The sequence below is a fragment of the Cynocephalus volans genome, chromosome 5, assembly GCF_027409185.1.
Source record: "Cynocephalus volans isolate mCynVol1 chromosome 5, mCynVol1.pri, whole genome shotgun sequence".
Classification (NCBI taxonomy): Eukaryota; Metazoa; Chordata; class Mammalia; order Dermoptera; family Cynocephalidae; genus Cynocephalus; species Cynocephalus volans.
Genome location: NC_084464.1, coordinates 111,497,537 through 111,510,994, shown reverse-complemented (window position 1 = coordinate 111,510,994; position 13,458 = coordinate 111,497,537). Strand labels below are relative to the sequence as shown.

The 13,458-nt window shown below is 38.9% G+C and overlaps 1 pseudogene; it reads right to left on the bottom strand.

Moving 5' to 3' along the window:
* The window catches only part of LOC134379124 (uncharacterized), a 153,272-nt pseudogene extending 140,941 nt beyond the window's left edge, over nt 1-12,331 (bottom strand).
* Between the last annotated feature and the right edge of the window lie 1,127 nt (nt 12,332-13,458).

Sequence of the window (13,458 nt, the reverse complement as noted above, 5' to 3'; positions counted from 1 at the left end):
GTTGGCCAGTTTGGGGATTCGACCCGATGACCTTGGTGCCATAAAGCTGCACTCTAACCAACTGAGCTAACTGGCCAGCCCCCTGGTCAGGTTTATTAGTCATTTGCAACATAAGGTAAGAGCAGGAAGACTGTATTAAATTGATTCAGATGAGAAAATTCTTTTAGAATTGTATGATATTAACACTGCAAGGAACCTCAGAGATCACTTAATGTAAAAGATTTGTTATGCAGATGAGTAAATTGAGGCCCATAGCAAGGCCATGACGGGAACAGGCCTAGAGCCCAGTGCTCCTGACTTCAGGTCCATTTTTTCCCCTCTCTCTTAATTTGCTAGATATAAAGATGTAGATAAAAATGTGTAAAAAGCTGTTTGTTATTTTTTCCCAGCAGAAAATATTAAATTAGCACTTGTTTATTAGGAATATGTAACTTTCTGGTATATAGAGAAATTTCAGCGAGATCACAGGACAAAACAGCATGCGTACAAAATCACAACCTTCTTTTCTCCAACTACCCTTGGGGAAAGAAAGCTAATTTCTTGCCTGAAAGGTTGGTATCCATAGTCTCAGGATGTCAGGGTTGATGTCCTTCACACAGACCTTTTCATTTTCTTGACCGGCCTCAGAGACTTGGTTGACAGCTGCACTCAGCACCTTGGAGATGGGCAGATACTGGAAGGCCTATAGCAAGGCGCAACCGAGATGGTACCCATCAACACAATTCTCATAGAAGCTCTCAGACTTAGGTTCAGGAGCAGCCCTTTTCTTTGATAGAGAAGGGGAGAGGTTGAGCAGCCCTTTTCTTTGACAGAGAAGGGGATCCTCACTAACTTGCCCAGTGATGAGGTGATAAATTTGGAGCTGGAAGACCCAGTGCTGTTACCAACTGCGAGTGATCTTAACCTCAAGCCACGTCTGCATTGACCAATCACTCAAAATGGACAAGGCACTGTGTGAGGTGCTAGATATGCAAAGAGGAACAAGTCAGGGGACAACCTAAAAGAGTTCCCAGTTCAGTGGAGGACTCAGACTTATGAGCAGATGGTTATAATGCCATGTGACTGGGGAGAAATGTATTAAAGGTAGAGACCATAGTGACTGACTGGATGTGGGGAAGGGATGAATTCAGGTGGTGGCCAGAATTCCAGTGTGGGCAACTATATAGATGGTAGTGTCACTGAGATAAGGTAGAGAGAAGCAGAAAAAGATAGGTAGCAAAATAATAATCTTTCTAGAATAGAAACATGATCATGTTACTCCTTTCTGATACCTCTACTTTGAGTTAGGGCCCCTCTTCTGTGACTCTCTTTGCCCTGTGCTTATATTTATTCTTTGCTTCCTTATCCCATTGTATTTCAGTTTAATATTTACTTGCCCATCTTCCTACAAGCCTGAGACCCAGTTGCTTTTCATCAAAGACCATATCTTTGCTGCACAGCCTAGGACAAGTATCTGACACATATTAGACCCTCAGTAAGTATTGCTGAATAACAGAAAGACAAGTACCAGATGATATCACTCATGTGGAATCTAAAAAGAGAAAAAAAGTGGTTCTCATAGAAGTAGAGAGTAGAATAATGGTTATCAGAGGCCAGGGGGGTGCAGGTTGCGGGGGGGGGGCAGTGAAGAGGAGAAAAAGTAGTGGACTAATGGGTACAACCCTATGCTACCTACTCTAAGAGAATCATTGTGCAGTATGTGCATGTATCAAAACAACATACCGAACCCCACAAATATGTACAAGTAAATGTTAAAATATTTTGCATAAAAAAATTGCTGAATTAAAAAGTGGATAAAATCGGAGAGCATAAATCCTCAACAAGATGATGAAAACAAGGATTTACAGAGTGAATATGAAATTTACAGAGATATCTTTGATAAAATTAAATTAATGGAATGATTTCAGTAGAACATGGTTTCAAAAGAAAAAGGTTTCCAAGGTTTCAAAGAAAAAAGTGAATGACCCATCATTTTTCTGTCATTTGTAGGGCAGGTGTAGTACAGAAACAGAGACAATCCAAAAGTCAGTAACAGATGTGAGAAAAAAATGTGCTGACCTTTCCTGGGAGGGTACCACATCATCACATGACTATACCTGCAGATCATGGCGAGTCATCCTGAGAGAGTGCAAGTGACACACTAACCATTTTGTGTAAATAGTCAGGCCTTCCTGTGTCACTAAGTTAGGAGGATTGTGTTTTCCCATAAGGAAGTTTTCTCAAGCAACAACCTTTCAGCTCTCTGAACTACATCATTGTACTCCTGTGTAATATAGCCAACTTGTTTCTGTTTGGAAGAGATACAAAGACAGAACTTGGTTATTCGCAAGCCTTATTTTCTGTATCATTTGCATCCAAGTACAGGGTAATGCTGTTTGGGGGCAAATTGAGGGGTTCTTGGAATCCCAAAGTTCTTCCATATTCTAAGTTTGACTGACAAAGGCAATGGTCCTATTTATCGACTCTGAAGGAAAGAGACTCTGAGCAAAGAGCCAGTGCATGAGGATGTCTAGTAACTGCAGTCTGCTTCTGAGCTTTTTACCTACAGCAGAGGAGGCCAAGTCTACGAAGGAAAACGCATTTTCTGTCATACAAAACTTCCTTCAAATCTCATTCATAAAAATAGGTGCCATTATCCTCTGCCACTGGCAGAACACGCAAGAAGACGCCCCCATTAGTTCCTTTCCTGTCTTTAGCTGTGACTTTTAAAAAATTGACAAGCTTATTGACCATTTTGTTTCATTATTTAAAATAGCCCACAGAAGCTAAAAAGAAAGGAAGGAAGGAAAGGAGAAAGACCATAATAAAACATTGAACTTTCAGAAGAGAACAGACCTGCAGTTACTAGAGATGGGAAAGGGGGAAGGGCAGGGGGGTTGGGGAGTAATTGGGTAAGAAACACAAAGAGTCATTACAATTTATAATGATGAACATGCTAATAATACTGATTTGATCATCATATGCTGTACACAAATATTGATAGTCAACTCTGTACTCCATAAATATGCATAATCAAAAATAAATAAATAAACATTACTCTCAGGAAAAAAAAACAAAACAGCCCACAGATTCTGTTCATGGGCTTCCTACCTTGTAAAGAGGATAAAGTTGCTCCATGATCTTACTGTGCTGGCAAAACCTCTTCCACCTAAGCATATGTAAATATTTACTCTGGGCCAGCTGAGTAATTCTCTCTGTGTAATACTTTAACAACAAAAATAAGCACTTAGCAGAATGCAATTATAACAGGAAGACTAAATTAAGTCTTAAGAACACTAACAATAGGTAAATCAGTCTCTGCTTGTTTTGGGAAGATGTATTTTTCTAGGTGAAGACAATAAAATTAAGAAGCCTGGCTCAAGAAATCATTCAAATTTAAATAAAGCAAGTAGACATTTGTAAATATGATCTGTTACCAGAACAATAGATTGGAAGCTCATTTATGTTACTAAACAATTTTAGCAGTGACATATAAGTTTCTCAAATTATCAAAATCTGAGCTTAAAATTTTGTATTAAAAACTGAAATTATGAGTCAAAAATACAAAGTGCATTATAAGTGAGATTATAGCTTTTAACCTCAGATCACAAATTTTATTCATACTTAAAAATAGTATAAGCTCTTTTAAATGATTTTTTTTTTATAATAAAAATGACACTGGCTATAATGGAATAACTAGGACCAGACCTACCCTTCCATTATAAAAAACAAGAAAATTGGACAAAATGTATAAGGCAACTGTTTTCTGATATTGGACAATAGGCAACGCAGGACCACAGTCCCTTAGAGAAGGGAAACAAATCATAATCACCTTGGTTTTTTGCCTGAAGACAGTTTCTGAGCCATGGAGCAGGAAGGGAATCCTAAGCAGAATAGATGATCTCTCTGAGTTAAGGAGAGGGAAACTGAAGCTTGGAAAGTGGAGTCAGCTGGAGTTTGTAGGGGAGGATACTGGAGAGGAGGAGGCTATGCAGAGACAGAGCTCCAGAAGTCTGCATAGAGATCCCTTTGCATCTGTTGCTGAACACTAAGCCATGCATGCAGAAGATGAAACTCCAGGAGGCTGTGCAAAGAATAACTGACTGGGTCATTGTAAGCTGAACAGTTCTCAAAATTTATGCAGGGCTAGAAGATATTCAAGTTCCAACCAGCCAGAGTGAAGGGTCTTTATTGAATACCTGGAACATTCAGTGGAGACACCAGAGGCTTTAGTAACAAAGATATACTGTGCCTACAGTAAAGATTATTCTAAACCCACTCTAATAAAGCTTAAAAGTGAACTTTGAAAGTATTAAGCTATTCTGTAAGTAACTTAACTGCCTGGCAGAATAAAGTCCAACACTCTCTAAGGAATAAAAAAATCTTCACTCAATAATGAAAAATTGACAATTTGGGGCATTCAATAAAAAATTACTAGACATGCAAAGAAACAGAAATGTGTGATCCATAAGCAGAAAATAAATTAGTGATAACAAGCAGACCTAAAATTAGTGATGAGAAAATGACAAAGGTGACAAAACCAGCAAATAAGAACTTTTAAAGAATTATTATAACTATGCTCAGCATATGCAAGAAATGAAAGGAAAACGTGAACATAATGAGGAGAGAAATGGAAAATATAAATAATAATCAAACGAAACTTCTAGAAATGAAAAATACAATTTCTTGGAATGAAAAATTGACTGGATGGGATTAAAAGCAAATTAGACATTGCATAAGAAAAGGTTAGTGAACTAAGCAATAGGAACTATGCAAAATGAAGCTTCAAGGGAAAAAAAAAAGACTGAACAAAATTGAGTCTTGGAGATCTATAGGCATGAAGACAGAAAATATATTTGAAAACAATAATTGACATTTTTCAAAAACTGATGAAAACAATAAACCCACTGTGATATTACGATATGTATATTTTGCTTTTCATGCACAGTTCCTGGCTTGCTCTAATTTACCTTCACCTTTCCATCCTGGAGCTGGCCATAAGGAAATTCTTTTACCTACCTTATCCGATTGTAGGTCATAAGTTTCCCATTTCAGAAGGAGGCCTGCTCCCTGCCTGGGAAGAAGAAATGTTGCACATAGAAGCCAAGAAGAATCTGAACAAACAGTCCTTGTTTGGTTTCCCTACTTAATCTATTAATATTATATCATACCCTTTTTGCCCAATTACATTTCTACACAGTTGTCCATGCTTCAGTCATGCCTATTCCAATGAAATCTCCATAAAAGACCCAAGAAGACAGGATACAGAGAGCTTCTGGACAGCCGAACTCATCCATGTGCTAGGAGGTGGTGAACCCCAACTCCATGGGAATGGAAGCTCAAGCTCTCGGTTCCCTTCCAGACTTCGCCCCGTGTATCTCTTCATCTGGCTGTTTCTTTGCATCCTTTAAAATATCCTTTATAATAAACCAGGAAAGGTGTTTCCCTGAGTTCTGTGTGATGTTCCGGCAAATTCATTGAGCCTAAAGAGAGGGAAGGAGTTGTGGGAACCCCACTTGAAGCCAGTCGGTCAGAAGCCCTAGAGGATCTGACACTATCTCCAGGTCAATAGCATCAGAATTGAATTGGAGGCTACCAAGCTGGTGTGTGCTGGAGAACTGATTGCTTGCAGGCTTGCTTGCTGGTCAGAGAAATCCCCACACATCTGTGTCAGAAGCATGCTATGAGAGGACAGTGGGAGAAATTGAACGGAGTGTGCTGTTTTTTCCCATTCACTCACAATCCAAGAAGTTCAACCAACCCCAAGCAAGAGACACACAAAGAAAACCTCACCAACATGCGTTATAATAAAATGGCTAGAAAGCATGAAGGGAAAAATCTTAACAGCAGTAAGAGAACAAAGACACACTACGTTCAGAAGTGCAAACTAGGAAACTATGCAGGCCAGAAAAGAATGGAGCAACATCATTAAAGTAACACAAGAGAAAAACCACCAACCCAGAATCCTGTATTGAACAAAAATACTTGTATCTTTGTAAAATGAGCAGAAAATCTTTTTTCAACACAATAAAGACTGAGAGAATTTGCCCCTGGCAGGCCTGCACTACAAGAAATGTTAAAGGAAGTTCTTCAGACAGAAGGCAAATGATATCATATGGGAATTTAGACTACACTAGAGTTTCTGAGCCTTGGCTCTACTGACATTTGGGACTACATAATTCTTTGCTGGGGGAGGCTGCCCTGTGCATAGCAGAATGTTCAGCAGCTTCCCTGGCCTCTATCGACTAAATCCACGTAGCAACCAATCCTAACCCCCACCCAAATTGTGACAACCAAAAAGCCTCTAGACATTGCCAAATGTCTGTCCCCTGGAGGACAGAATGTCCCCCATCTCTCTCCTTCCCCTCTCTTCATTGATAGCCACTGGTATAAACAAATAAATGAAGAATGTCAGAAAAGAGAGAATCCTGAATGAAGATAATAACAATAGTTTGACTTGCAAATAGAATCTCAATGTATTTGGTTTCTTTGTGATTAATTTAATTGCTAACTAGTTGCTGAAGAACTAATTTGTATGCCTAGAAAGGATACAACATACATACACAGGAGTAAAGAACAAAGAATTTTAAAAACAGAAATAATACATGCTTATTACAGGAAATGTAGAAAATACATCAAAGTAGAAAGAGGAAATTCATTATCCTGTCATCCAAATATAATGTCTGTTAAGATTTTGGTCCATATCTTTAAAGTGATTTTTCTATACTTATTTGACCATTATTATGACACTCACACAAATTAGTTTTCATTATAAGGAACAATAATTCATTATGCTAAAAAATGTCTCCTGGCAAAACAGTTTTCTACCAAGTACCACACTGTTTTTCTGAACTCTTTCTCTTATTGGTAGATAATTAGGCAATTCCAATTTTTTACTTTTATTCTAAGACTGCAATAATAATCTTTATGGAAAACCCTGTTCTCCATGTTTTGAGCTTTTTTCTTAAGAAAGATATTCAGAAATATCTTCCTTAAGTTAGCAAACAGCTTTTGAAGGCTGGGACTGTCTTAGTCAGTGTTGCATTTTCCCATAATGCTAGCACAAGGAGTATTTAGTAGAAACTTAGTCAATTGTTCAGTGACTTTAAACTGAACTGAACTATGGCATAGATCTCTAACAAAGAACAGCATTTACACTAACCAAGTTGGGCAAACTACACTTGTAGAGAAAAATCTACCCTGGACAGAGGATATACCAGAAAGCCAGTTTTGTTCATACATTTCTACTAAATCCAGATGTGTTTTTCAAATCCCAAAATGACTCTTACCTGAAACAGGAGCAAAGGTAAATTTTCAGGCGTGTACTTTCTTCTCAGGCAGTTCTCTCGCTCCCTCTGCAGGACATCTGCCTGAACAACAAGAGGTTTCGACTAGGCCACTTAAACCCAAATAACTAGTTTTCACATCCCAAAATCAAGAAATTGTAAAATTTCAAATATCGCAACACTAAATATCACCAAGGAAATAGTGGCCCGCTCTCATCCAGCCGTGAGCTGAATATTGGGCCGTTTGGTTCTCCTAACACTGTTGACAACATCAGCTGTTTGCAAGAACAAACTTTTCCTGCTAAAAGTTTCCAAGAAATTAGCAAAATCAAATTTATGGTTTTATTTAAATACCCCACTCTCCTACTCACCTGTAAGGTTTTCTTTAGTGCCAATTCCTTTCTCTTCTAAAGTAAGAAACGTCCTTTGGTATTTGAACAGAGCTGCAGAGAGATTTATACAATAGAAGCTGTAATTATAGAATTATATACACAAATAAATGAAGAATTAATTGTGTAATTATATACACAAATAAGTGAAGAATGTCAGAAAAGATAGAGAATCCTGAATGAAGATAATAACAACAGTTTGACTTGCAAATAGAACCTCAATATATTTTGTTTCTTTGTGATTAATTTAATTGCTAACTAGTTGCTGAAGAACTAATTTGTATGCTTAGAAAGGATACAACATACATACACACTGTAATAACTAGATTATTAATCTGTAACTTCACAACTGATCATTTCTGAATAAGTATATCATATTATGCTGGATTATCGGGGGCATGTAAAGGCCACGTTTTTCTGTTTTAGTCAGAATCTTTCTGGTGTATACCTCATGTTTGCTAAACCTTCCCCGGGGCCGATTTTTCTCTCCTCCTCCCCACACAAACATAGTCTTTCCTTTAATCCTTAATTTACTTCGCTATTTCCTATTCCAGAGCACAGGGAGGGACACGATGGTGAGGATTTTTATTCCCCCCACCTGTATTCTCTCCAGTAACCTTACCTCTGACAAGTACTGTGCTTATCAGATCTTACCCGCACCCTAGTTGATGCATAAAACCAGTATCTTGTAATTTAAACATGTTTTTATTTTTGTTCTTGCTGAATTACCTGGGGGTGAAAATGACCCTTAAATATCAAACATGAAATACTTCAGAAATTATTTTAAACAAACTTCCTGCTTCAGGAAAATTATTTATCCCTAGGAAAAATATTTACAGCAGAAGTGCCTGCTTAAGCAGCCTTGTGGACTCTCGTCCAAGCCCGGTTATAAGGAACTGTTTTCACCACAGACTCTGATACAAGGAGGCATAAGCTGTGGGGACTCTGTAACGGGGTGGGGCCCTGGGTCAGGAAGAACAGGGCTCTCCCATTTGCCATAAGACACAACCCAAGGTTTGGCAGCTTTGGGAGCATCAGAGCACAGCAACCATGACACAGATGTCACTGTCTCAAGATGGGATTTTGCAGACACTGGCAAGGGAGCCACAACAGGTAGTTCTGGAACACATGTAAGAAACCACCTAGAGATTTTGAGGGGGATGAAGGCAGTGAAATTTAGATTAATATTGTTCATAGGGCCCTATCACTCCCCACAGACAATTTTAAGGGAAAATAAAAATACACTGTTAGTTTTTACACTTGCCAGCAATTTCCCCCATTGGAGGTAGTGGTCCTGTGGAAAGAATATCAGGCTGATAAGAGAACCATCAGCCATGTGAGCCTACACAACCCACTTAGAGACTTTTTGTCAAATCTCCCCCTCTGAAGCTGGAGATGATGCCTCCCTCATCTCCTTACATCTTGGCTTTGATGAAAAAAAAAAAGGCAAGTTCTGAAAGGGCCTCATCAGTAAAAGCATAAATAAAGCATAATAAATCAAAGGAATAATTTCTGTGATTGCTGGATCCTGGCTGCAGCCTCATGGAGGTGGAGACCCAGTAACCAACCAGAAAGGCGATCAGCTATTAAACAGCAGCAGGGAAACAGAAGAAACTTTCTGCTGCCCTCCTGTCTCCTAATCTTTGGCATGCTGGGAGATGGGGTGGGGTCAAGGGCTTAGCCCCTCAACCCTCTCTCACTAGGATCATGTCTTTTCTCTCAGTTAATTTCAAAGTGCCTATGAATGATCTAAAAGAGGTGAGTAAACATAAATCATGTATACATCAACCCACAAAAAGAGATTCACTAATGTATTCATCAAGGATTGCTCATTCAACATAGTCATTCATTTATTCATTCAGCAAGCCTTTATGAAACACTTAACCGTGCAAAGTCCTGGGCTTGTGGGGGTAAAATGAAGGAAAGAATGTTAAAAATAAAATAAAATAAAAGATGACTAAGGCACAGTTCTCTTCCAATTTTCAATATCTTTTTCAGTCTAGTGATGAATGAGAATGCTAAAGTGATTATCAGAAATGGACATTCCATTTTCCTTGGACTCCAGAACCTAGCACAGTACCTGACAAACAGAAGGTGCTCAGTAAGTATCTGTTGAAATAATAGATTCTTCCAGGTGCTGTGTTGGGTGGTTTGGGGGAGTAGAGAAATATGAGTATCCAGGATTTCCATCACTCTGTTCTATACTGGATCTTTGCATTGAGTTTTCTAGTTTTTGAGTTTTTTTTTTTTTTTTTGGCAGGTGGCCAGTACAGGGATCTGAACCCTTGACCTTGGTGTTATAACACTATGCTCTGACCAACTGAGATAACCAGCCAGCACTAAATCTCATTTTTCAAATAAAGAAACCAAAGTTGAGAGAAATTAATGACCTGCATGGCTCCATGATCTTTCCACCTCATCACCCAATCCTTGATTTGCTTGAGATACCCAATAGCTTTAAATATCAGCTATAAAACATGCTAAATATCAGTTCTTCAGAATCGTCTGTGGGATGAAGCACTAATTCCCCTGCTTGCTCCTGCTGCTTCTGCTCTTCCTTCTACACTCCTCACCATCTACACTGTGCTTACTAAACTACTCAACCTACCAGCGTTCTTATATTGTCCCTTTTAATCAACTGTGGCAGTAACAAAAACAGAGGGATATGAAAGTCCTGGTTCCTTGAGACTCACCACTTAGGGGCTGATCTGGCTACCTTGTTTTTCTAAAATAACTTCATTGCTATCATTGGCAGCGTTTATGTGTAGAGAAGCTCCTAACAGAACATCATTTTGTACAATTCATTACCAAATACCCAGCATGATTTTAGCTTTTAAATTTCTCATCAAAATCAGGTGAAATTCAATTAAAATATTGTTGGATAAACTGAGATCTCTTTTCGTTGAGTATGATTTGTACAATAGCTTCTGGAACTTTAAGGTGGTAAGTATTTGTGAACATGTAAGAGCACTTTTCCATTTTCTTTAGTAAGACGTTTCTTCCATTGGCCTTGACAATTCTAGAATACAGGAAAACTGTAGGGGCAGCAGTTGGCTTAGAAAGGGGCACCTGAAACTGCCATTGTATACCATTTATCTGAGCTTAGATAATGTCAATTGTCATACAAAAAGAAGAGAGAGCTGATGGAGATTATGGGGTGACAGTGGGTAGTAAAGCTCCTGAAGACTACACCTTCTCACTGCCACTATTTACCTGTAAGCTCGATTAGCTCTTCCCTGAAGAGTCCCCTGGTCTTCTAGCTCTGACTTCAGTTCAGTTCATTGAACAGACAATTCTTTCTCCAACTGCTGGATCCTTTCTGGGGAGGTGATCTTATAGATTTCACCCACGGCTGGTGTTTGCTGTTTTTCTGTATCTCTGAAAAAGAAGAGCACAAAGCTCGTGGCTGACTCCCTCGGTAACCATTGGGTGGGATTTTGTCTATCTTTGTCCAAGAAATCATGACAGCTTTGGTGGAAATGTATGTTTTTGCAATTTGAAGAAACAGCCAGATTAGACTGTTGTCGTTTATGATTTAATGATCATTTAGTAAACAGAAGAGAACAAGTAGGCTAGACTTGCCATTCACCACGCCTTTGTTCAGCCCAGTTCACCTTCAAAACATCTCTGCTCAAGCTTTGACTGTGGGGTTTATTAAATGAGAATGCGTTCCCCTGCCCCCACTCCCCAGTCTTCACAAAGGCTTCTGGCGATTGCACTCTAAATGCTGTGAATGGCAGTTATTGCTGACTTTAATATCACTTCAACTGGAACAAACAATGGGTATGTACAGGATCACTCTACATGTTTAGAGTATTTCTCCGTAAGCTTTTTTGAAGGCATGAGCTTCTGGCTTGGAAGAATATACCCAGGGTGAAGAGCTATCTAACATGGGCTACGCACATTTTAGTTTGGAAGAAAATCATACTTATGCATTTGATGTTTTCTTAATTTTGACGGTCTATGTTTGGCATGCTGATTTTACTATTAAATAAAAATAGTTAATAATCTCCCACCCCACCCAACCCTTGTGAAATTCAACATAATTGTTTGCCAAGCACTTGGTCAATATTCCAATTAACAACGTAGATTAATTGCATGACCCAGAAGTCCTGGGACCCATGAATGTCAGAGGATTCAGTAGATGATGTGTTTCCTTGTGTTACTCTTGCCCTCACCTGTCCTGGACAAGTAGGAGTAAAGTCACTCATCAGCCACATTAGAGAGATTTAACATATTTAAAACTTCTTTTTTCCCTTTGGCATTTCTAGATTTTCATTTTTCCTTTCAGAGGTATTTCATTTTCTCAAGTTAATCTGCTGTCAGTTCAACAAACAATTGCGTGGCAGAGATGTTTTGTGTAGAGGCTTCCTTTGGGAAACCATCTATTCTTTCTGGAAATATTAAAAATGGAAATGAGCATCTATGTTCAGTTTAGGTTATTAACATGCTGAGCAATCAATCTGCCATGTTTGGCACGCTGCTGGAGCTCAAGAAAATGCACCGTTATGATTCTTAGCAAAAGTAAAATGTTGCTATGAAAAATATTTGCCACTTGGCAATGTCCTTTCAGGTTGAGCAAACAGTTAAACAGCTGCCTGAACAGCTGCATTCCAACCGGCAGCCAAGAGCGGCAGCAACATAGACTGGAAGATTCTTCTCCCAGAGGATGAACATTCTGCCTTAATTTCCTGATTAGTTTCAACACTTCACAGCTCAAAAATGAGAATGTTTAATCCTGCACTGTTTAGCTTGCTACAAAAGTACAAGTACAGTATTCAGAAAACTGACATAAAGAGAGGTCAATCTTTGACAATGTCCATGAAATGGATCCAACCCAGAGGAATTCATGCCTGCTGAGCACTCCTGTCTAGATCTAAAGAAATAAACAACTGTCTCTTTGTGTGGTGTGGAATATACTATAAAGCATATGTACTTCACAGGGCCTGCTTTTCCAAAGCCTTGCAGTTTCGAATATTGACCTTGCAAGGACAGGAAATTTTCCTCAGGCTATTAGTCTCTGTTGCAAGATAAGAATTGTGGCACAGCAGGTTGGTGGCTCAAAGACAGACTAGTTACTGATTGTTATGTAAAGATACTGAGAAATTGCTGTTAAGAAGGAATGTTTGCTAAGATCAAACTTGTGTTGATAAGATCACTTAATTGTCCACTGGAATGTCATCTGGCTTGTTTCACTGAAAGTTACCAGCCTATACTGTTAAACTATAACCCCACCTTTGTTCTCTTCCTGTAACTTCATGGTCTGGAAAATAAATGCAGGAAGAGAACCCCAATTCAGCGTTAATTTCCCAAGGAAGGGATCCCTCTTGCTTGAGGGTTCCAGTGGGAGATTAACCACTTCGGGGCCTCTCACTGCTCAAAAGAGATGGGCTTTGAGTAATCCTTTGCATCTCTGTCACCCAGGGGAAGTGGGGTGACAAATCCACGGGGGCAAAGCAACACAAAGCAACAGTGGGGGAAGGGAAGAGGTAGGGTTCCATTTATTGAGTGCTTACTGTGTGTCAGGCAAGCATTGGGCTCTCATTCAGTCTTGGTAGCTTGCTTGTATAGGGATCTCAACCCTTGACCTTGGTGTTACAACACCGTGCTCTTACCAAATGAGCTAACCAGCCAGTCCCCTCAGTTAGTCTTAAAAAAAAGATTCTCAGGAATTTCTTCAGTAGTGTTTTTTAAAAATATGTATATTTAATTAACTATTGATTGTAAAAAATGCTTTTTTTATTTGTTTAAAATATGGTTTTAAAAAGGTGGTAAAATTTTAACTCTAAGATAAAGATACTAAG